Source organism: Thalassophryne amazonica, chromosome 1 (genome assembly GCF_902500255.1).
Source record: "Thalassophryne amazonica chromosome 1, fThaAma1.1, whole genome shotgun sequence".
NCBI classification, from domain to species: domain Eukaryota; kingdom Metazoa; phylum Chordata; class Actinopteri; order Batrachoidiformes; family Batrachoididae; genus Thalassophryne; species Thalassophryne amazonica.
Genome location: NC_047103.1, coordinates 44263839 through 44289824, shown reverse-complemented (window position 1 = coordinate 44289824; position 25986 = coordinate 44263839). Strand labels below are relative to the sequence as shown.

The 25986-nt window shown below is 43.5% G+C and overlaps 1 protein-coding gene and 1 pseudogene across 1 annotated transcript in view; one reads left to right on the top strand and one right to left on the bottom strand.

Annotated features, from left to right (window-relative positions):
- LOC117520966 (solute carrier family 22 member 13-like) overlaps positions 1 to 25986 on the bottom strand; it is a 217624-nt gene that overhangs the window by 147607 nt on the left and 44031 nt on the right. The gene's annotated exons all lie outside the window — the stretch shown is intronic.
- The window catches only part of LOC117509061, a 68222-nt pseudogene continuing 56276 nt past the window's right edge, over positions 14041 to 25986 (top strand).

Here is a 25986-nt window from a genome sequence, read left to right as displayed (position 1 = left end):
CGTACAATATTTCATTTACTTCTACGCCTTACCGCGCCTCGCGTGCGTATCCTGTGCTTAATATATTATTTTTCACCAGCTCCTCTCCGAGCATACAATATTTCATTTATTTCTACGCCTTACCGCGCCTCGCGTGCGTATCCTGTGCCTTTCTGCACTTTCTTCTACTTTTTTTCCTTCACTTACTGAGCTCCTCGTGAGCTTAATGTGCCTTTGCACTGAAAATACTCTCTTTTTCTTTCTTATAAAAAACTCATATTACTGTGTACTTACTTATTCTTCTCCCACGCCCCACAAGCGTGTATTTGGTGCCTTACTGCACTATTTTCTGCTTCATTAATTCTCATGTATTCTGCACTAACTCTTCATTTTTTTTTAATTTTTTTTATAGTTTTTCTCTTTTCTTAAAAAATGACGTCCTTTATTGAGCTCTTTTACTTACTGTCAGCTGTGCTACTTTGCACTTTTCTCTTTAAATCTCTTTATCACGTACGGTATTTCTACTGCGCCCCCTCAGGCGCTTATCTTGTGCTTCCTCTGACCGTATTCTCTGTTAAACTCTTTTTCTCACTTATTTCACTTTCAGTCTCTGTTAAACTCTTTAAATAACCTTGTATTACCTTGTATCTATTTGTCAGTATACTCCCCTAAATTAACCCCTACAGCGCATGCTATCAGCCGGCACATTAATAACGAATTTCAACACCAATTATTCCCCAAGCATCCAGGTTAGTTCTCCACGCACTCTTTTCCGCACCAGAGTTCATGAACATTCCTGACCTTTCACTCACACAGACATTCTTTTTCCCGGGAACACACACACCTTCTGAGCATTTTATCTACAAGGCCTGATAATTTTCAATCTTATCTTTTTTTAGTCTCTTATCAATTTTCTTAGTCCAGGTTCTTTGGGTAAGAGGCAGTTAAAAATATCACCTGTCAACTTGGGCGGAAATCCCGACTCACTCCTCCAGATCGTGCAGAAGTTATAAAGGTTTCTGCTTACCTTTTAGTCGTGATCACTGTTATTTATGGTCTGGAGGGATGAGCTGGACTGCCCCAGGCTGCCGGAATGCCCCTGGACCCTCCTGAAGCTGGCTCGCCAAGTTCTGTCGTGGTTCGTCTTTAGTCTTCTCAGGATGTCGTCTTTTAGATAACACAAACTAATTGCAAGTGATATGCTAGAAAAGGACACAACACTTTAGAATAATTCAGCCTTAAGCAAGATAAAATGCACAGAGTTTTTTAAGTTTATTTAAGCCTTCGACACAGAGCTTAGACAAACTGAGTCCTCTAGAGAGACTGAATATGTGACAACCGCGCTCATCTATTTATTGGAGACCCGCGGGCATCGCTCCTCCTTCGACTTTTTTATTTATTTCATTCCCAAGACATGGTTTTCTATTGGAAGCGTCCTCTAGTGAACCCTAAGCAGGTGTTAGGCCATTATTTCAATGTGACAAACGCTCCCATTAAAACGTGAAGGATTTACAACTGATTTTTTTAAAAGACCTTCAGCCACAGGTGCAGCTGGCCTGAGGCCCACCCCGCACGTGGCCTCAGCCACAGGTGCAGCTGGCCCGAGGCCCCTGCACGTGGCCTGCGGGAAAGCACCTAAAAGGCCTTGGAAAGCCCCTGACAGACTGAATGACTAATAGAGCCCTTTTTTTTGGGTTGAACACCTGCTAGTTCAACCAGAGGACATACAGTTTGGATCAGGACACTTGATAGTTCATCATAGTTCAAATAAGGACCTAAAAATTCTTCTACACTCCTATAATTCCAAACCTCTTCATCATGTTGTTAAATGCTATAAACCTGTTCTTTTGAAAGAGGTGATGAAGGTGTGTGATTTCTTTATGTTCCCATGTGCTGACATGAAAAGTTGCTTTATTGATCTTAAAGTCTGGGTTGTGCCAAATAGGAGCATCTATACGGATTTCCGTTAGTGAGTTTGTAATTTCTAAGGTTTTCCACCAGGCAGACAGAGTGGAAGAAATCAACAGATTTTTTAAAACATTTATGGCATTTAATGGAAGTAGTAATAAAGGATAAATCTGAGTTTGATGTTGTTACGTTAACTGTTCTAATTCAATCCAGGAGCTGTGGACTGGATCGGGATGAATCCATTTAATCAAGTGCTGTATCTGGTTAGCCAGATAATAATGTAGAAAATTTGGTGCTTTCAGACCCTCTTGAGATTTATTTTTCTGAAGAGTAGCTAGACTATCCATCCATCTATTTTATTCCAGTTTATCCGGAGTCGGGTTGCGGGGGCAGCAGCTCAAGCAAAGCTGCCCAGACCTCCCAATCCACACACACCTCCCCCAGCTCCTCCGGGGAACCCCAAGGCATTCCCAAGACAGCCGAGAGACGTAGTCCCTCCAGCGTGTCCTGGGTCTTCCCTGGGGCCTCCTCCCGATGGGACGTGCCTGGAACACCTCTGCAGCGAGGCGTCCAGGGGGCATCTGGAAAAGATGCCTGAGCCACCTCAACTGGCTCCTTTCGACATGGAGGAGCAACGGCCGACTCCGAGCTCCTCCTGAGTGACTGAGCTCCTCACCCTATCTCTAAGGGAGCGCCCAGCCACCCTGAGGAGGAAACTCATCTCGGCCGCTTGTACTTGCAATCTCGTTCTTTCGGTCATGATCCAAATCTCATGACCATAGGTGAGGATCGGAACGTAGATCGATCGGTAAATTGAAAGCTTTGCCCCCCTACTCAGCTCTCTCTTCACCACGACGGTCCGATACAGTGACCGCATCACTGCAGATGCTGCACCGATCCGTCTGTCGATCTCACGCTCCATCCATCCCTCACTCGTGACCCCGAGATACTTAAACTCCTCCACTTGAGGCAAGGACACTCCACCAACCTCAAGAGGGCAAAGCACCTTTTTCCGGTCGAGAACCATGGCCTCAGATTTGGAGGTGCTGATTTTCATCCCAGACGCTTCACACTTGGCTGCAAACCACCCCAGTGCATGCTGAAGGTCCTGATTTGATGAAGCCAACAGAACCACATCGTCCACAAACAGCAGAGACGAGATTCTGTGGTTCCCAAACCAGACCCCCTCTACACCCTGGCTGTGCCTAGAAATTCTGTCCATAAAGATAATGAACAGAACCGGTGACAAAGGGCAGACAACCCTGGCGGAGGCCAACGTGCACTGGAAACAGGTTTGACTTACTACTGGCAATGCGAACCAAGCTCCTGCTGTGGTCGTACAGGGACCGGATAGCCCTTAGCAAAGGACCCCGGACCCCGTACTCCCGGAGCACCCCCACAGGGTGCCCGAGGGACACAGTTGAACGCCTTCTCCAGATCCACAAAGCACATGTGGACTGGTTGGGCGAACTCCCATGAACCCTCGAACACCCGATGGAGCATGTAGAGCTGGTCCAGTGTGCCACGACCAGGACGAAAACCACACTGCTCCTCCTGAATCCGAGATTCAACTATCGGTCAAATTGTCCTCTCCAGTACTCTGGAATAGACCTTACCGGGGAGGCTGAGGAGTGTGATCCCCCTGTAGTTGGAACACACCTCCTGTCCCCCTTCTTAAACAGAGGGACCACCAGCCCGGTCTGCTAATCCAGACCAGGGTGGTCTGGATTGGCAGACCACCCCGTAGCTAGACTGTCTCAGTCATAACCTACATTTTGTTACGTGCTGTGCATCCGGAAGGTGTTTGCGGCGATTCTGTTCTAGATGTTTGAGAAGAAATAAACAAAGGGCTCTGATCAGCAAACAGACATAGCTAGACTAATTTTACCTTTTTTATTTTTCCAGTAAAACTTTGAAGAGGCCGAATTTAAAGTCTGAAACTATTTGACTGTGGGTTTGAATGGAATCATTGAAAAAAGGTAATTAATTTGTTTGGTAATTTTTTTCATTTTGATAGTTGCTATCCATCCTAATAAGGATATGGGAGGTTGTGCCATCATTTCAAATCATTACAGATTTTGTCAGTAAGTGGGGCGAAGTTCAAATCGGTCAGCTGTCCTAATTTAGCAGAGATGTTTATGCCTAGGTACTTAATATTGCCAGTGAAAAGGTATAGTGCAGATCTTGAGGTGAAGTGTTGTGTGGGCCGCCAGAAGAGGAGGTACTGCTGGCCCACCACCAGAGGGCGCCCTGCCTGAAGTGCGGGCTTCAGGCACGAGAGGGCGCTGCCGCCATGGACACAGCCGGGGGTGACAGCTGTCGCTCATTACCTCTTGACAGCTGTCACCCATCTACTCAACATCATCTCACTCCATAAAGACCAGACGTCATCTCCACCTCATTGCCGAGATATCATACTTCATAGGAGGTAATACTCTCAGCCTTTTTGTGAGATTTGTAACTCTGTTATTGTGAGAATTTGCAGGAGAACCGGTCATTTGTGAGGAGGCTGTGCAAGACGGCGCTCCTTTTCAGCTGAGACCGCTGCAACATATTGAATGAGAGGTGGAGGTGGCATTCCCACCGTTGTTGTTACTGGGTGTACACACACCCACACTTGACTGTCTTTGTTCTTCGCCAGCAGTACCAGATCCGACAGTCGGGGACGGTGATCACCTGGGAATTCGGGACTTGGCGGCTCCAGTATTCACCAGGTTCTGGGGCGGCGGAAATCGTGTGGTTCCGGCTCTTCTCAGGACAGACGTCTTCTATCCTCGAGCCTGCCCACACGTCACCTCTGTGTATTGACTGTTATGATATTCTGTGATTGTCTGTATGTTCGTTGTGCACATTCACAACATTAAATTGTTACTTTTTGGCTCATCTATTGACCGTTCATTTGCGCCCCCTGTTGTGGGTCCATGTCACTACACTTTCCCAACAGTGAAGGATTCCTTGAATCCTCGGTTAAAGGAAGTATCATTGATTTTGACCTGTTAATAGAGCAATCTGATCTAGTGATCAGTTTAAATACTTCTTGTAGTAATTTTGAGGGTTCTTGGAGATATAGTATGATATCATCAGCATATAAATTGATTTTGTGGTCAGACATTGCAGAGTTGATACCCTTGATGTTGACGTTCTGACATTTGCAGCCGCAAGTGGTTTGATAAATATTGCGAATAATAGTGGTGAGAGTGGGCAGCCTTGTCTAGTTTCTCTTTGCAAAGTGAAACTTTGAGAGGTAATCTTATTAGTTGTGACTGTGGCCTTTGGTGAGATATATAGAGTTGTGATCCAATGAATAAATGATTCTCCAAAGCCAAATTTATGAAGGACTCTAATAAGAAAACTCCAATTGACTCTATCACAGGCTTTTTCTGCATCCAATGACACCAGTATTGCCCTTGTATTGCTACGCTGTGATTTGTCAATGAGATTGAGAAGTCTTCTGACATTACTGGTAGATTGTCTACCCTTAATAAAACCCAGTTTGGTCCTTATGTATTCTTGATGGCAATATTTTTTCTAAGCGGGATGCCAATGTCTTAGCAATGATTTTTACATCAGTATTTATTAATGATAGAGGACGGTAATTAGAGGTCAGAGTAGGGTCTTTTCTGGTTTCAATATAAGTTTTATTGCTGCAGTATTCATATGAGTGGGAATTTGACCTTTACTCCAAATTTGTGGAGCCAGTATCTGCCAAAAATGTTTCAGGAATTCAGGAGGAAAGCCATCTGGACCCGGAGCCCTGTCATTAGGCATTTTATTCAAAGCTGCAGGTGGATGCCTGTTTTCTAGGCTGAAGGCACTCTCCCTGGGTCACATGGTCATAGTGCACCCTAGCTGCAGCCACCCATTCCTGTTTATACCCTCTACTTAAAAACCTATTAGAGAGGTCTAAAGCCTGTGCTGTATATGCATTGTCATCACTGCATACTCTACGAATCCTATGAAATTGATAATAGGTCAATTTTTTAGGAGTGGTCGAGGGTGGAAACAGTCACCCCTTAAAATGGCATTACGATCTGTTGGTTTGCGAAAAAGATCTGTGTGCCGGTGACCTCCACTTTTTTGGACCAAAACATCCAGAAAATTGATGCTTTGACAACTATACTCCAGTGTAAAGTGCATATGATAATTGCATGAATTCAGATATTGGTGAAAAGAAGACAACTCATCTACTGTACAGTCAGCAATAATAAAAATGTCATCAATGAACCATTTATACAATAGAATCTTAAACCAGAAAGGGTTTGCTGTATTTAGCACAAATTTATTTTCAAAATGGCCAATATACAAGCAAGCATAATTTGGTGCCATTTTTGTGCCCATGGCCGTGCCTTTAGATTGCAAGTAATAATCGTTTTCAAACCTAAAATAATTACTGCTCAAAACAATGTGAGCCAGATCTAAAATACATACTGTACTGGATTTTAAAGAATTAATAAAATCATAAGAGTCCCTAATACAAGGTCTGTTAGAAAACTATCCGACCTTTTTATTTTTTGCAAAAACTATATGGATTTGAATCGTGTGCGCTTGCATCAGCCAAGCTTGAGCCTTCGTGCGTATGCATGAGTTTTTTCACGCCTGTCAGTTGCGTCATTCACCTGTGAGCAGGCTTTGAGTGAGCAGTGGTCCAGCCCCCTCGTCGGATTTTTATTGTGAGGAAAATGTCTGAACGATTTGGAGCTTTGCTGCATCAAATTTTTCCAGAAACTGTGAGAGACAGCCAGGTGGAAACCATTCGGAAGATTCAGATGGCTTTCAGGGACGATTCTATGGGGATCGCACAGATTGAGTGTTACAACCGGTTTAAAGACAGCGCACAATGGCGGAGGGCACGCCGCACTCTGAGCGCCGATCGACAGGCTGAAACGACCAGATCATCTCCAAACTGAACGCTGTGTTGATCCGGGATGTCGTCTGACTACTACAGAAATGGCAGAAGAGGTGGACATACCACTTTTTCGGCACATGCCACTGTTACAGGAGTTTTTGTCATGAAAAGATGTGCGGAGGAAGTCCCGCATCGGGACGGAGCCGCTCTATGGCGCGGAACAAAAAGCAACGCCTTGATGAAACCTCACAAGACATGTTGGGGCATGTCCAGCTCGTCCACAGTTTCTTCTCGGATAGTCACACAACTGAAAAGCCACCGAAAGCCGTCTGAATCTTCCGAATGGTGCAAGAGCTGGGCATGTTACAACAGGTCTTGGTGACAAACACGAGTGCTTTTGTCCTGCGCCATAGCGGCTTGTGGTGAATTCCCTCCGCTCCTCTTTCCATGACAAAAACTCCTGTAACAGTGGAATGTGCCGAAAAAAGTGGTATGTCCCACCTCTTCTTCCTGCCTTTCTGTAGTAGTCAGACGACATCCCGGATCAACACAGAGCGTTCAGTTTGGAAATGAATCTGGTTGTTTCAAGCCTGTCGATCACCGCTCAGAGCGCGGCGCGCCCTCTGGCCATTGTGCACCGTCTTTAAACCGGTTGTAACACTCCGTAATCTGTGTGATCCCCATAGAATCGTCCCTGAAAGCCGTCTGAAATCTTCCGAATGGTTTCCACCTGGCTGTCTCTCACAGTTTCTGGAAAAATTTGATGCAGCAAAGCTCCAAATCGTTCAGACATTTTCCTCACAATAAAAATCTGACGAGGGGGGGTGGACCACTGCTCACTCAAAGCGTGCTCACAAGTGAATGACACAACCGACAGGCATGAAAAAACTCACGCATGCGCACGAAGGTTCAAGCTTGGCTAATGCAGCGCACATGATTCAATCCATATAGATTTTTGCAAAAAATAAAAAGGTCAGATAGTTTTCTAACAGACCTCGTTTATGAGGGCATGCCATAAGGCTTTAAAAAGTAATCCACATAAGCTGGAATATTTTCAGTGAGGCTACCTATGCCGCTCACAATAGGTCTTCCTTTTACAGGAGTGTCTAAACCCTTATGTATCTTAAGGAGTGTGTAGATCACTGGATGATTGGATTTTCAACTAACAGAAACTCAAAGACACTTTTAATCAAATTCAGAATTATTCAATGAGTTTCAAGTCTAGACTGCAACAGCTGTTTTTAAGTTTGACAGTAGGGTCAGAGGGCACCTTTTCATAAAAGATTGTGTCACTAATGTTGCCTTTTAATTTCACTGACATAATCAGAAACATTCTGTAAAACTATAGCTCCCCCCTTATCTGCAGGATGTACCACAATCTATAATTGCATCCCTTTCTGCTTTGGACAAATTAATAAACATTTGTATTCATTTTTCTTTTTTAATAAACCCTCAACATCATTCTTCACCAACCGACAATATGTGTCAGTGTAGCATTCCCGGTTTTTGAGAGGAATGGAGGTGGATTTTCTCCTGAAAGGGAGATGAGTAATGCCCAAAGAGATATCTTCAGGGGATGATGAGTCCATAGCCGTGATGGTAGAAGTGGTGGTAGAAGGGGGGTGGCAGAAGCAAAACTGTTAGTTCCCGGGGTGGCAGTCTGTGTAAAAAACTCTCTCAGTCTTAAATTATGAAAAAATTTCTGAAAAATAAAAAAAATGTTTCAAATCATTGGTCGTGTGGTAGCTGCAAAATTCAACCCATGCAGAAGTGCAGGATTCTGATAAGATTTTGTCAGACAAATTTATTACCATGTCTTTCGTCTTCTTTCACCTGCCCCCTCCTGCATCGCTTATGTCTTGGAGGGGCCGTCTCTATTGGGACACGCGTCTGCGGTGACTGTGGCCCAAAAAAGCCGCTGCACGTCCAGATTGGCTGCTCATGTCAGACCCGGATTCAAGGAGGATGAAGAAGCCCAGGATCTGTAATGCCGAGTTCTGGTTGGACTGGCGGCGTCCTCTGGATCCCTGCCATGCATTGTCTCGAGTGTAACGAATTCTAAATCACCTCCCGCGGGCGCACCAATATAAATGTAATGAATAACATGCCTCGCAATGGGACACTAAAATAACTACAAAATTACATTAATTTACTTATTTGGAATGAATGGCACCTCACACGCAGGCAACAAATTTAATGTAGTGAATAAGTAGTTAAGCCTCGCAATGTGTTATTGGCCTCACAGAGAGCATCAAAAATATGTAGCGAAAGTACTGTTAAACTCCCAAAGTGAATTAAATTGGCCTAGACCTCATTTAATGGGTCACCAAATAATTAACAATTTTAGGGTTTAATAATTATTATTTAATTAGAATAATATATAATTACCTCAGGGCACCACCTATTTGAAGCATAGGTACTTTAATTTAAACAACCATTAATTAATCAGTCTCAGATTAATCAGTCTCTTTCATTTGTTTTTAGACATGTATATTTTGACTTTTTTACAGCTCACATCATAAATTACAAAACATTGGTAAGTGATCACTGATGTCATTTCCTAGCAGATTACTATCTGTGTTATTTTCCATAACATTTGTGAATATACTGTCAACTAATGTTGCACAATGTCATGCTATTTTATTAGTTCTGGTGATTTTTGGATACAGAGCCAAGCTGTACATTAAATTTATGAACTCCGCATTTGTTTTAATGTTGATTGCCTTAAGTAGGTCTCTACTGAAGTCACCAAAAAATAAAAATATTTTTACTCTTATTTGTAATGTTTTCTTGGCCCACTCCTGAAATAAGCCCATATTAGTGTGTGTGTTGGGGGGTTTGGCTGGGCATCGTTTTGGGCTGTTTTGTGTTTATTTTCCTCCCAGGTGGTTTGGGGTGATCTCTGGGGAGAGTGTGCTGCAGAAGAGTCTCTCACCTCTGTCACGGTGATCTGCTGCACCTGTTGCACTCACGTGCGGCTCTCTATCAGGACGATCTATGACAGCTGTGGCATTCACGTGCAGATCTAAGGACTCTCAGCTGGTGCCAATGAAGAAATGAAGAGCTGCATTTAAGCCAGCAGTGATCAGGGTTGAATTGCCGGAGAATATGACTTTGTGACGATCATTTGGGGACGCTGAGGGCCGCTCCAGATTCTGACATTGCGCCTGTGAAGGAGGACGAGGGTGAGAGGCAAACGCGGTCAGCACACGTCAGAGGTGATTATTCTGCAAGGCTTATCTGTAATTGTAATTGCGCGCGGATTGATTATCCTCCACTAGCTGTGAGCAGCAGTCCTTTTGAACTAAGTCCGAAAGCAGACCTGAACGTGTAGCTGATAAGTGTGCCTCTAAATTATATTTTGTGGTAACAGTGTTGAATAACGTCACCTCTGTTCCTCCTTCACAGAGTACAGTCCTGGGAAAAGCCACCTGGGGGGGGTGTCGGCGGAATTCCTGAGTCCAAAACGTTCGGTGCTCTGATTTGTTGAGATCCTGAGAAAGCGCGCCGCCGCTTCACCTCACCAGACTTATTTAGTATTCAAGTACAGCACAAGGGGAAAAAATAAACTTGTTTTTTTTTGGAACTGCTTCTGGTTATTTGACACTGGGTTCAGTCAGACACTGGATCGCTCCTCAATCCACGTCCAAACCATAACAATTAGATCCAGGTGATCTATACACACAACGCTCACAATGATATTTCTTTGACACTGTAACAGACTCCAGCACATCCAACACTGCTGTCATGCTTTCCACTAGTGATGTCCCCCAATCCTGGTTTTAACTCTCTTTTAACCAGTGTCATGTGTTAGTTTTCTCCACCAGTTGGCGCCGTCAGTTATTTTTCACACCTGGATCAGGATGAGTGATTGCTTATAGACAAACTATTTAAACCCTGACTTACTGTTCAGTAGTTGCCAGATACTTGTGAGCATTGCCAGACTTTGGCAGACTCTTGCAGACCCTCCAGCTTCTTCCAGAGCCAAGATCCATGATTCAGACCGTTACCAGGAGGACCAAGCCTGATTGCCTCTCTGTGACCTTGACCGTGTCTTCCTGCTGTGTGCTTAAGACGCCAGAGCTTCCCACAGCTAATCTTCAAATAACCTGGCCTCCCCTCTAATTCCTGTATTAGAGTAAACTGTCTTTCGTGGTGTTCCAGATGATTCCTGCGTAGCTCCCATATTGCCCTGGCTCCTGGCTACCTGCACAGCTTATCACTTTGGAACTCCTTGGCTCCTGCTACAACGTCAGTTAAATTCCTCCTTCTCTTAGTGGGATCCTGTTCTCACTCACATCGTCCCTTTCTGTGACTGTGCTATGATAAAGATCTGCATGAAGTCTGATATCAAACAATTAAGAACCCAGAGTATCAAGTCCTGCTTAATTGGAAATGCGTTACAACACGCAGCACTTGACCTCTACATCTGGATACAATTTATGAACTGTGAACAATTCCTGAACAGTAAACCTTATTTTTTAAGAAGAGAAATTATTTCCTCACCTCCGAAGGAACCTGTGTTAAGCCTTTTGTGAACTGTGATGTTTTGAGGCTACAGTGTTCCGAGTGCATTCACACACCTGTGTGTCTTTATTCCCCATAGTTCCTGGTTCGGAGGGTGAGCGTTCATCTGGTCCTTGAACCTTATTAATCATTCTCCTTCAAGACTGGCTCAGGATACTGCTGCTCCCTTTTCACCGTCAGGAGGCGAGCCATCTCTCCATACTGTAGGCACCTCAGCGCAGCACCTTATTTATTGTTTATAAATAAATGTATTTTCCTTTGTACTCCTTCCATGTCCAGCTCCCTACATTTGGGTCCATTGCCTGAATGGTCAGTTGAGGTGGGGGGATCGATCCTAATATCAATAATATCAATACCAACGATGGTATTGATATTGGATGATCCTCGTGTAAAAAGATCGATACTCAAGTTTTTGTCTCTCCCGCACGCACTGACTGCTGCGCATGCAGATTCATCAAAGTCTACTCTCTGTCTGTAAGAGCAGCGCTGCGCTGTGTCACACAACGCGGAGCAGCGCAGCCTTGTATTGTGGTTTGTCAGCCCTCTACCTCAGGACATTTTGTTTTAAGTTGTGTTGAGTGATTTTTTTAAACAAAAATGTTGATTGTGATAATAAAGTATTTTGTTGTCACGTACAATGTTTGGCGAAATTCTGTCCTAGGTCTTTTGGATCCTATGAAAAAGTATCGGTATCGGCGATACTGGGCCTGTATTTCCTTGGTATCGATCAATACCAAAATTCCTGGTATCGCCCACCTCTAATGGTCAGGTTCCGTCCGGACACCTAAACCATAACAAGTGATTTGTGAAAATGAATTGTTCAAAACGCAGATTCTTTTTACGACTCAGGAGTAATGAGTGATTGTCCTCCATTTAATTGTTCACTGCTCCATTAACTCTGCACTTTTGCTGGTACCGCCAGCTAAGTGCAAAGGGGAGGCATTCCACACAACTGTTATTCTAACTGCAATTGCGTAAATGTGTCAAGCTAATTGCTGAATTAGCACCATGGCGAAGCAACAGTTCTGATCATTATTTCAACTCAACTCCCCTGTTTTCCTCTCCTTCTTTCTGCCCCAAGCTGAGCTGTATCACAGGCTGATAAAGAAAAGTGTGATTGAGTGACCCAGTAACTCCAACTCACTCACTCTGGCTCCCAGCTCTGAGTGGTGTGCCTTAATTGAGAGAGTGGCAACATGACAAGCCAAAAAAAAAAAAAAAAAAAACGGCCACGTGACTCCTGATGTCATCTTGGGATCAAAATAGCATTTGCTGTTAATCTGTCTACATACAATCCAGCTATTTTATTTATTTATTTGCTAAAAATGCTGGTTTGCTGTGCATTTGGATGCACAAATAGACACAACAAGGGCTTCAGATGCACAGATTCCCTTTAGATCCAAACAAGAAAAATTTGGGAAAATAAAGTCAGCTGTGTGGGATGGAAGCCGACATCATCGTCAAAGCTCTGGGAGGTAAGTTTATTGTTCAGATCCCATGTACAGTAAAACTCACCTAAACCGTCACTGTATAAACCAGATATTCACAGTAACCGGACAAAAAAAAAGTCCCAAAGTTTTTGTTTTCTTTTCCATGTAATAAACACCATATCTAACAGATTTTGTACAACAGATTTTCGCTCACATCAGATAAAATGTCCCGTCCGATCGCAATGTATTTCCATTAAAAACACCGAGCACTCTGGACGTGCACAGTAACATAGGTATAAATAGAAGTTCAGCTCTGACACTCACTGATTTGAGTAAAGTGGGACTGGAGTCATTTCCCTGATTAAAAGTCTGACTGTTTATTTTTTTCACACAGTGTTCAGACTGGGACCTGAAGCCTGATGTGCACCTGTTAAATCAGACACAAAGGCTGTGATTTGACACTTTTTGCTTTTACTCCTTCATCTGCCATCATATTATAATAGTATTTGCGGTGCACACAATGATTAAAAATGGAACAGAAATGTCCGCGCATTTATATGTAGCACAAAGTCGAGAAAAGAGAAAAAGTACAGCTTACTTTTGATCTAGAGGTGATGATTGTAGAAAGAAAAGCTTGTTGAGGGTCAAATTAGTCCATAATAAAGCATAATCCAGAGACAGAGAACTTTAAAACTGTCATGCATGTCATTGCATGGCACGGAGTTACAGAGCTGCAGCTGCATAAATCAGGCTTTAAATTAATTAAATAAATCATCATAAATTGTAAATTTATGCAAATATGATATTTATTTTGGTAGCACCTGTACCTGGATTTGTTGCTGTATGTGGTTAAATTGATTTTAAAAAATGCTGAAAACATTAAAGGTTCATTCAGTAGTTCAACACAGTTGGAACCAAAATGGCGCCATGTTCTGAGTTGTTGTCACTCTCTCAATTAAGGCACTCTAGCTCAGAGAGCCACTCTCTTATCTGAGAAACTCGCTAACTCACTGCTCTGTTCTTCTTCTTCTTATTATTATTATTATTGCACCGTTGTTTAGGTTATTTAAACATAGTCTTTTCTATTTGTTCACAGATTCATACATTTTATTATAATTTTGCACTGTTGCTCTGTTTTGCACTGAATGTTATTTGGTTGACTCTGCTCACGCTGTACAATTTGCATTCAGACAGTTCAAACTCCATTCCGTTGTCAGGGCCAGTATATGTTTCTTATCTTGCAATTGCAATGCACACATTGGATTAATGATTAAGGAAAGATTTATTACTCTGTTTTAGCTGACACCTTTGTCTGATGAAGACACACTGCACATTCAGTCAGATACCAACATGAGTAACTTTGAGCAGATTCTCACAGAAAGTGGATCATTTGGTTTATTTCAGAAATGCTTACTCTTTGCATTGTGCATCATCAACACATTTTCAGCTTTTGACATTTTTAGTCAGGTGTTTACAGGTTTGAATTTTTTCCACCACTGTAACACTGACTGGATCTTGGACCATGGCCCCAACTTAACCTCTGAAAGACAAAAAAATCTCACACTGCCAGTGGATGATGGAAGGTTTGAAAGCTGAAAATGTTCACACCTGTGAATTTGAGTTTGGAAACCATTGAAGCCTTTGGGATTAACACTACAACAGAATGTATAAATGGATGGAATTATGAGACACCCCCAGGTGCCTCCAGCATTGTGACAGAGGTAAGGAAATACATCGGCCAAATTATTAAAAGTGTTTCTGGATCCTTATGGAAACCATGCTCTTGTCTGCTCTTACTTCTTCCTGTGATCTTCTCTTCATAATCCTTCTTTTTTTCAGTTTGAGCTCGTGTGCAGCAGGAATAGTTTGACTGAGGCATCACAATCTGTCTACATGGCAGGTTTTATGGTTGGAGCATTGGTGGCTGGAGCACTTTCTGACAGGTATGGACATATATTTGCCAAGCTTACCAATATGAACGAGACATCTAATCAAATCAAATTAAATCAATTTATTTATATAGCACCAAATCACAACAAACAGTTGCCCCAAGACGCTTTATATTGTAAGGCAAAAGCCATACAATCATTACAGAAAAACCCCAACGGTCAAAACGACCCCCTATGAGCAAGCACTTGGCGACAGTGGGAAGGAAAAACTCCCGTTTAACAGGAAGAAACCTCCAGCAGAACCAGGCTCAGGGAGGGGCAGTCTTCTGCTGGGACTGGTTGGGGCTGAGGGGAGAGAATCAGGAAAAAGACATGCTGTGGAAGAGAGCAGAGCTCAATCACTAATGATCGAGGCAGAGCATTAGCAGCAATCTTCCATTTATTACTTAGACTGCTGGGGGGTTCCCATGATGCACTGAGTGTTTCTTTCTCTTTTTGCTCTGTATGCACCACTCTGCATTTAATCATTGCTCTTCCACAGCATGTCTTTTTCCTGATTCTCTCCCCTCAGCCCCAGCCAGTCCCAGCAGAAGACTGCCCCTCCCTGAGCCTGGTTCTGCTGGAGGTTTCTTCCTGTTAAAAGGGAGTTTTTCCTTCCCACTGTCGCCAAGTGCTTGCTCACAGGGGGTCGTTTTGACCGTTGGGGTTTTTACGTAATTATTGTATGGCCTTGCCTTACAATATAAAGTGCCTTGGGGCAACTGTTTGTTGTGATTTGGTGCTATATAAATAAAATTGATTGATTGATTGATTAAATGCAGAGTGGTGCATACAGAGCAAAAAGAGAAAGAAACACTCAATGCATCATGGGAACCCCCCAGCAGTCTAAGTCTATAGCAGCATAACTAAGGGATGGTTCAGGGTCACCTGATCCAGCCCTAACTATAAGCTTTAGCAAAAAGGAAAGTTTAAGCTTAATCTTAAAAGTAGAGAGGGTGTCTGTCTCCCTAATCTGAATTGGAGCTGGTTCCACAGGAGAGGAGCCTGAAAGCTGAAGGCTCTGCCTCCCATTCTACTCTTACAAACCCTAGGAACTACAAGTAAGCCTGCAGTCTGAGTGCAAAGCGCTCTATTGGGGTGATATGGTACTATGAGGTCCCTAAGATAGATGGGACCTGATTATTCAAAACCTTATAAGTACGAAGAAGAATTTTAAATTCTATTCTGGAATTAACAGGGAGTCAATGAAGAGAAGCCAATATGCGTGAATATGGCAAATATCTAGGCATCGATGTCTTATATAATGTCAAAGGTTTGAAGAAAGTCAGTGTGTCATACAGAAGTACTATAAGACTGCAAATATGTTGAAGACAACCATGAAGTTGGCAGGTGTTTGAAACTCAGGGATACTTGCAAATGGTAGTGCACTGACAACTTGAAAAGTTGTTTTAATAAAGTACAAAAAATAACATCAGAGAAAAGAAATAGGTTTTTAAAGAGGCTTTAAAAGTCTCTAGTGACAGCGATGATCTGATATTAAAGGGGAGACTATTCCAGAGCCTGGGAGCAGCCACTGCAAAGGCTCTGTCACATCTTATCTTTAATTTGCATCTGCAGCAACAGTTAGTCAGAAGACCTTAAGGCTCTGGTTGGGGTGTAAGGAAAAAGAAGCTTCAAAAGATACACTGGCGCCAGGCCATTGAGAGCATTAAAAACAATTAAAAGAAGTTTAAAATCAACCCGGTAACAGGCCAGAAAGTCAGCGAAGAGCAGTCAAGACTGGCGTAACGTGGTCAAACTTTCTCTTTTCTGAAAGAAGACGAGCAGCAGCAGCATTGTGAATAAGCTGGAGGTGGTTTATAGAGGTCTGATCCAAGCCAACGTACAGAGAGTTACAATAATTTAGTCTACTTGTGACAAAGGCATGGATAATCTTCTCAAGGTCAATCCTAGAGAAATATGGCTTGGACTTGGCTAGGAGACGGAGTAGGAAGAAACTTGTTCTAACAACAACACTGATCTACTTATCAAATTTAAAATCGCTGTCAAAAATCACCCCAAGATTCTTCACACAGGCGTGAATGTTGGAACCCAGGACATCAGCAGAGCAGGTTGTGGAAGTGCTCCCCCAAACAGGATAACCTCCGTCTTGGATTCATTAAGATTTAATAGGTTAGTACTCATCCAAGATTTGATCTCATTCAAACAATCCAATAATGGCTGCTGGCTGCATTGGGTCATTGCCTAATGACCTTAGTGGCAGATCAATTTGGACATCATCGGCAAAGCAATGGAAAGATATTTGGTATTTTCGAAAGATACTGCAGAGAAGCAACATGTACAAAAGGAAAATAATAGGACCTAGAATGGAGCCTGGAGGGACTCCACAGGTCAGTGGGGCCACATCTGAAGAAAAGTGGCCCAGCTGCACAGAAAAGCTCCGCTCTGTGAGGTAAGAACTGAACCAGGTGAGAGCAGAGCCTGTAATGCCCACACCTGCTCAAGACAACACAGCAGAATTGCCTGATCCACTGCGTCAAGGCAGCTGAGAAGTCTAAAAAACATGAGGATCGCAGGACTACCTGATTCAGCAGCTAAAATCAAATCATTAAAAACTCTTAGTAGAGCAGTTTCATTGCTATGTCTGTGTTTGAAGCCAGGCTGAAACTTTCATAAATGTTATGCAGGGCTAAAAATGACTGCAACTGGATGTAGACCGCTTTCTCCAAAACCTTAGATAAAAAAGGGGAGTTGAGATATTAGCCTAAAATTAGAAAGGATGAAAGGATCAACATTTTTCTTTTCATTAAAGGTTTCACCACAGCATGTTTAAAAGCTAAAGGCACACAACCAGAGGTAAGACTGGTGTTAACCAGCAACAAAATAGTGGCTCCCACTGAATCAAGAACTTCTCTGAGGAGACGAGGAGGAATGATGTCTAAAGAACAATTTGTAGGATGCAGATGATTGACTAGGTCATAAAGTTGGAAAAAGGACAAACGCTCGAACTGATCAAGGGAAGCAGAGCACATAGAAAAATCAGAGTCTGTGATGGACCTAACACCTGAATGAACTGGTCTAAGGGCAGACACTTTTGTGATAAAAACTGTTACAAAGTGTAGGTGTTGGTACAAGAGGGGAGACATCACTGAGATTAATGAGAGAGTTCAAGACATTGAACAGGACCTGAGGTTAATGGCAATTATTTCTGACTAAAGTAGATAAATAGGTTGCTTTGGCAGCTTTGACAGCTTTCTGATAAGTAAACATACAGTCATGAAGAATTTGTCAAGATACAATGAGATTATCTTTTTTTCTTTTCTCTCAGTGTGTCTGAGTGCTCGGGTTGACTCATTTAAACCACGACTGTGAGCATGGTTTAGAGCGCCTTGGCCTAAGAGGAGTGATACGGTCCAAGATCTCTGTGCATGTGAAGTTAAAGACAGACATTTTCCATCAAGTGTGCACAAAAAAGAACAATCATTAAAAACAGCGAAAAACTGCGTGGCAGTTGAAGGGTTAATAGCGCGCCGGAGCAACTTGGGGAAGGTGGTTTCTCCGCCGGACACTGAAGCGTCAAAGTGAACAGCACAGGTAGATGATCGGAAATACACAGAGTTGCACACATTTCCTTAAAAGAGACAGATAAACCATAAGACAACACAAGATCTAAAATATCGGGCCAGATACGCACTGGGTAACATTAAAGGACTCACTCAGGTTTAAAATGTCCTTGACTAGAGGCCAGGAATCACAACAGACATGAAAATTAAATCACCAGAGATTAAAATATGATCAGATTTCACCACAATCCCAGACAGAAAGTGGATGATAAACAACGGCGCAAAGACAGGTTCAGATTCAGTTCAAAAAGCTGCAGCTCAAAGCTGCTGTAGCTCGTTGCAGGCTAGGACAAATGGCACTAACATTTGGATTTAAACACAGAGGCTATGCCGCTGCCACTGCCCCAAACCAAAACCTGAGTTAAACAAAATGAAAACCAAAGACTTAAACTAAACATGGCATGACAGATTACAAACAAAAATACCGAGCACAGGGTGAAGATCATGACAAGCGGGAGCAGAATGCCCAGCCACCAGTACAAGCAGGGGCGACGACTCCGGGAAAATGGGGCGGATCCACTGCCAAATTAAATGCTGGGCAGAAAGTCCAAATCCAAGGCGAGAATAAGCTAAAAGGCTAAAAGTAAGCCTTAACTTTGACGTGCGCACCAGTGTGTTTTCCCCGTCTTCTAATGTGCTTTCTTCCACGTGTGTGTGTGTGTGTGTGTGTGTGTGTGTGTGTGTGTGTGTGTGTGTGGGGTGGGGGGTGGGGGGGGGTAGACAAGACAGGCGGTGTAGATGATCCGTGCCCGGGACAAAAAATAGTAAGAGAGCAGGGCAGATGGCTTGCCAGCACTGGTGCCATCTTTTCCCTCCAAAAGTCCCACATCTGACTGGAGCACCGTTTATCCTAGGGACAGAGCAAACTGAGGTCTGTCCAGAAATGCTGAAAGCTGTGGGTGTGGAGGGATTGCCTTGGATGAGATGTCTCTTCAACATTGCATTTAGGTTTGGGACATTGCCAAAGGAGTGGCAAACTGGGGTGGTGGCCACCTGACTTTTCTCTTTCTCTCTCAGAGAGTAAAATTTAACGCTTTACAGCCAGCCTTTAGCCTCACACCTTAAAGTGTTTAAACCAAGAGACAACTAGAAAAGACATTACGGGGTTTTCCTCGCGGTGACTCACAGCCACACGCACACACGTGCACATAAAGAAAAGCAGTCTCACCCGCAATCACACTCTGTCACCACCGCTGAAGTCCATATGCCTTCACCCCAGTAAGCGCCGACCCGTTAGGGAGGAGACCTGTCCCCCCAGAAAAGGGTCTGCGGGAACTGGTCCCGGCCGCGGTCTTCCACGAGCATCCTCCGTCACAGGCCGACACTGTCCCAGTCTACTGGCACCCGGCTCTCGAAGGACCAAGATGTCAGAGTTGAAATCTGTAAAAGAGCAACTCAGTTAACACAAAAGAATGATCACACAGAAGACTGAATTTCATTTCCTGATCAAGAGAGAGCAAACGTGCGAGTCCCTTCGTCAAGAACCGTCCTTGTCTGTTCTGAAGGCCCCACCCCTTTGCTTCTCCTATTTATTGAATAAAGTTACATACAATCATATAGGAGGGACAATATCACAAAACAAGGGAAAGACACAAAGTCTGGTCTCATGTTGATATGAATACTGTTATGGCTTTGAGCCTTCAGTCTCCTAGGCTTCCTATAACAATATCCAGCCCTGAACCAGTGTGCTGGTCACACCACTCTTCCCTCAAGCTGAACCATTAATTAAAGATGCAAATCTGTGCTTAGCAAAAACATAGCTCTAGCAAAACAGTTTGCACATTCACTAAGCCAAAGATCAAATGTTACTTTCTCTTGGGAGCCGTTTTAATGATTACTTGAACAGTTCAGTGTATATGACTTTGACAATGAGTGATTATTTAAAAGAATAATGGTACATGAACTCTCACACATGCATATATGTGTATATGAAAATAGAGAACAGAATCAAAGACAAGATCACAGAGAGTACATCAAAGTAAAGACATTAGCAATCAAAGTAAAGATATTAATATTTGATAATTATATTGCTAATATATAGAAAGCCCTGTCATTATAGATGTCAGAGTTGAAATCTGTAAAAGAGCAACTCAGTTAACACAAAAGAATGATCATGCAGGAGACTGAATTTCATTTCCTGATCAGGAGAGAGCAAACGAGCGAGTACCTTCGTCAAGAACAAAAACATAGCTCTAGCAAAACATTCTGCACATTCACTAAGCCAAAGATCAAATGTTACTTTCTCATGGGAGCAGTTTTAATGATTACTTGAACAGTTCAGTTTATATGACTTTGATCACAGAGAGTACATCAAAGTAAAGACATTAATATTTGATAATTATATTGCTAATACATAGAAAACCCTGTCATTATTCCTCCCGTTTATCGAATTTTAATGTCTACATTCTCGGCATCACAAAGCCACCACCTCCAACTGTGGACTTTCAGTGGCCCGATCATTTTCGCAGAAACATCAAACCCTTACACCCAAAGGAAACAGCGTACATAATCAATAGCACACCCAGTCTAGGCGGGGCCACCTGGAGCATCATGTGATTGCAACAGGAAAATATAGTTGTGGTCTAGCAGCAAACCATCAACTGTAATGGAAATCATCCACCGAATCAATGATCGTACAATAGGAATTACACAACAAACCACAACACTTAGTAAGCCTAGACAAACAGCAAGTGGGGTGAGCATTCTCAACAGGATGTGGTACCACGAGCCGGAGAAGAGCCACGAGGTCCAACTACTGTTCGTAACAAAGTCTCCAACTACCGTCCGCTTTAACAACATCAAATTTTGAATAGCCAAGCCAATGGACCCCCCATCATCAACATTGTCAGGGATAAAAGTGCAACAGCTCTCATCCACCATGGCACATACTCCGCCCGAAGCCGCAGTCAGTTGATGTAAAACCATCCTATCTTTCATTTCCATGATCCGCAGAGCTGTCAACTCTGCCCTTATGCCTTTAAGAGCCTCAACAGTGGAGTTCACAAAATAACTAATTCGATAAATTAGTGTCTCCACGCGCAGCATCACCTTGCCCATGCCCACCCAGGGGAAGAGCGACAGTAGGACCTTCTGGTCTGTAGACCACAGATTGGCGTCCTGAGGCACATCCGTTCCCCATATAGGGTCATGGGGAGCCAAGTCTCGCTTGAAGCGATGACTGGTCGAGGGGTGAGCGGCTACGATGTAGGAGTCCTGAGCCGTGGTTATCCGGTTGTTAAGTGTGACGTAACGCATTATGTGATTTTCAACTTCCGGCTCCAAACAAAAAAGGCACGCTGTCATTGAGAACTGCACTGAGATGATCTGATCAGGCTGCACTTACACCGCTGCACACAGACAACAGCATTAACATCGCAACATAAAACTCTTTGTATATTGTGCCTAAAACTATCCTGGATATATTAACTGGGTTTTAGACATTGTTACTGCATTTGTTTTATGTAAAATTGTCAGACGCTCAGGTTGTTTCTCCATTATTTTCAATGGGAGTTGCTGCGAGCTGCAATCGCTTCCTGTTCACGTTGTTCGGGGAGAAAGTGAAGTTTGCAGTTTAACGACTTGTTTATTGTAATAAATAATTTTTTATTAACAAACAGACATGTATATTGTATATGTATATGACATGTATATTGTATGTACCTCGGATTCAGGAGGAGCAGTGTGGTTTTCGTCCTGGCCGCAGCACACTGGACCAGCTCTACATGCTCCATCGGGTGCTCAAGGGTTCATGGGAGTTCGCCCAACCAGTCCACATGTGTTTTGTGGATCTGGAGAAGGCGTTCGACCGTGTCCCTTGGGGCACCCTGTGGGGAGTGCTCCGGGAGTACGGGGTCCGGGGTCCTTTGCTAAGGGCTATCCGGTCCCTGTACGACCACAGCAGGAGCTTGGTTCACATTGCCGGTAGTAAGTCAAACCTGTTTCCAGTGCACGTTGGCCTCCGCCAGGGCTGCCCTTTGTCACTGTTCTGTTCATTATTTTATGGACAGAATTTCTAGGCGCAGCCAGGGTGTAGAGGGGGTCTGGTTTGGGAACCACAGAATCTCGTCTCTGCTGTTTGTGGACGATGTGGTTCTGTTGGCTTCGTCAAATCAGGACCTTCAGCATGCACTGGGGTGGTTTGCAGCTGAGTATGAGGTGTCCGGGATGAAAATCAGCACCTCCAAATCCGAGGCCATGGTTCTCAACCGGAAAAAGGTGCTTTGCCCTCTTCAGGTCGGTGGAGTGTCCTTGCCTCAAATGGAGGAGTTTAAGTATCTCGGGGTCTTGTTCACGAGTGAGGGACGGATGGAGCGTGAGATCGATAGATGGATCGGTGCAGTGCTGTATCGGACCGTCGTGGTGAAGAGAGAGCTGAGTAGGGGGCAAAGCTCTCGATTACCGATCGAGCTACGTTCCGATCCTCACCTATGGTCATGAGATTTGGCTCATGACCGAAAGAATGAGATCGCGGGGTACAAGCAGCCGAGATGAGTTTCCTCCGCAGGGTGGCTGGGTGCTCCCTTAGAGATAGGGTGAGGAGCTCGGTCACTCGGGAGGAGCTCGGAGTCGAGCCGCTGCTCCTCCTCGTCGAAAGGAGTCAGTTGAGGTGGCTCGGGCATCTTTTCCGGATGCCCCCTGGACGCCTCACTGGAGAGGTGTTCCGGGCACGTCCCATTGGGAGGAGGCCCCAGGGAAGACCCAGGACAGTAACAGCGCTGGGGACAGACAGAGCCCGACGTGTTGTGGTGGACAAAATACTTCAAAGTTGTGACATTCTGTGTTTACAGGAGACTTTCCTTTCCAAACAGGATTTGGGAGGGTTGAATTCTGTTCATGATGACTTTCACGGTGCTGGGGAGTCAACTACAGATCTCTCTCAGTGCATTATTAGCGGGAGAATTCCTGTGGGTGTGGCCATCCTGTGGCATAAAAGGTTTGACTCTGTGATTAATGTTGTTCGACTGGAAACTGACTGGTGTATTGGGGTTCATGTCAGGATGAGTAACACAGAATTTATCATTCTGAATGTCTACACACCATATGAGTCGAGACATAATGATGAATATGTGAATAGGTTGGCATATATTAACTCTTTTATTGTTGATAATTGCTGTACAACCGTTTATGTTGTTGGAGACATGAATGTGGATATCTCTGATAATGCTTCTTCCTTTGCTAAGCATATGATCAGGATGTGTGAAGACAATAATTTGGTTCTATCTAGTCAGTTGCTTCTACCTACAGACAGTTTTACCTACTACAGTGAAGCCCATAGAACAACTAGCTGGCTTGATCATTTGATAGGTACTGCAGATGCTCATGCAACGCTTGGGCCTATGAAAGTACTATATGAGGTGACCACAACTGATCATTTTCCTATTGAGTTCATACTTAACACTGTGAGTCTCCCTGAGATAATGAGGGAGAATAACAGCGTAAGTGAGGCTAAGATAGACTGGACTAAACTGTCCTCAGAGGATGTATTGTTTTATTGTGGGAGATCAGATGCACTTTTGAGCAAAATACATATACCTATGCATGCCATTCGATGTTTGAATGTTAACTGTAGTGACACTTCTCACTGTGATGACCTCTGTGAAATGTATAATTGTATTGTGTTTGCCTTATCAGAAGCCAGCAGACCTCTACTCACTCTCCCTAATAAAGCTGTAAATGCTCAGCCTGGGTGGAATAGGTATGTCGCTGGCCCCCATGCAGAAGCTAAGGCGGCCCATAAAGCCTGGGTAATTACTGGTAGACCTAGGCAGGGGCCGGTTCTAGAGCATAAAAAGGTAGCCAATACTAGATACAAATATGCAGTGTGCTTTGTTCACAAGCATGAGCAAGCCTTGAGAGCTGACTCTATGGCTGGAAAACTGCTTGACAGCAATGTCACTGGCTTCTGGAAAGAAGTGAAGAATATAAACAGGGTTAAAACAGCACTGCCATGTAACATTGAGGGTGTATTTGGTGGAGAAAATATAACTGAACTATGGAGGCAGCATTATGCTGCTCTGTTCAACTGTGTCAGAAGTGAGCCCTACTGTACAGGTAATATAGAGGAGGAAGTGGTACACATCAGCCCCTATGAAATTTCCCAAGCCATAAGGCAACTAGCTGATAACAGGGCATGTGGCATGGATAATATCACTGCAGAGCACCTGAAGCTTGCCAGCTCTAGGGTTGCTGTGTTGCTGGCTATTTGTTTTACAGGGTTGGTAATGCATGGTATTCTGCAAGATGCTATGTTGACAGTTATTTTAGTACCTGTCATCAAAGACAAGGCTGGGAAGGTAGGGAGTATGGATAACTATCGGCCTATTGCCCTAGCCAGCATACTGTCAAAGGTGCTAGAAAGTGTCATATTTGACAGAATTGGGGATTTTATTTGCACCACGGATAATCAATTTGGCTTTAAGAGTAAGCATAGTACTGATTTGTGTATTTATGCATTAAAAGAAGTAGTAGAAAAGTACAGAGGGCATGGCTCAACAGTGTTGGTGGGCTTTATTGATGTCTCTAAGGCATTTGACAGAGTTAACCATCACAAGCTCTTCGCCAAGTTGAAGCATAGGGGTGTTCTGGGTAGCATCATAAGTATCCTGGCATATTGGTACGACAGACAGACTATGCAGGTGAAATGGGGGAGTTTTTTATCTTCTCCCTTCAGAGTTGGCAGTGGGGTATGGCAGGATGGGCTTTTATCCCCAAGCCTATTCAGCCTGTACATGGATGAACTGTCAAGGCAGTTGGGAGATTGTAGAACAGGGTGTATTGTGGGCAACACCTTAATCAATTACTTGATGTACGCTGGTGATTTGGCCATTATATCTCCCAGCAGTGCAGGGTTCCAACAGCTTCTTAATATATGTTCTGACTACGGGATCAGGTTTGACATCAAGTATAATGCCGAAAAGAGCATTCTGTTAGATACCAATCCCATATGTGGAAACACTATTTGTGCCTTTTATAGAATGTGTATGCACTTTTTTTAATGGCATCTTTTACTGCTTCTATTTATTAGATGCCTTTTTATTGAATTTGCATAAGCACTTTTTTATGTATGTATGTATGTATATATGTGTATGTGTGTGTACATGTGTGTGTGTGTGTGTATGTATGTATGTATGTATGTATATATGTATATGTACCTTATATATATGTGTATGTATGTTTATTTATTTATTTATTTATTTATTTATATTACGTGATATAACACCTTTTCTTATACTATATATTTGTTTTATGTTTTGTATGTGATGGTATGTCTAGTTGGACGTTGGAGTCTGCAATAAAGTTTGACTTTCAGTACATGGTTACATGCAGGCCATCATTTGGCATAAACTCAGTGGAATTGGGATGTGGAAGTGCTGTGGCTTGTCTCAATAACGTTTCTGGGACGCAAAGTGGAGGTCCCGGAGATATATCAAAGGACCAATAATAGTGCGGGTCTCCCAAGGCTTCTGTCACATAGAAATCTCCTGCTCTCAATTCATCCTGCCTTTTGATGACCATTCGGCCTGTTGGGGTCGCAATGATGCTAAGTCCCAATGCCGTCATAACATCACATCCTAGAAGATTAGAGGGACAGGATGGGTGTATGAGAGCTGACACCTTGCAGGCTTTACTCCCTTTAGAGTCAAGAATTGTAACCGGTTGTGACATTGGCACACGCACAATCCCTCCATCAGCAATTCTCACAGCCAAATAACGGCCCCCGCTTCTGAGGCCCAACCCACAATCCCTGCAGGCAGTCACACATGCTCCAGAGTCACACAAAAATT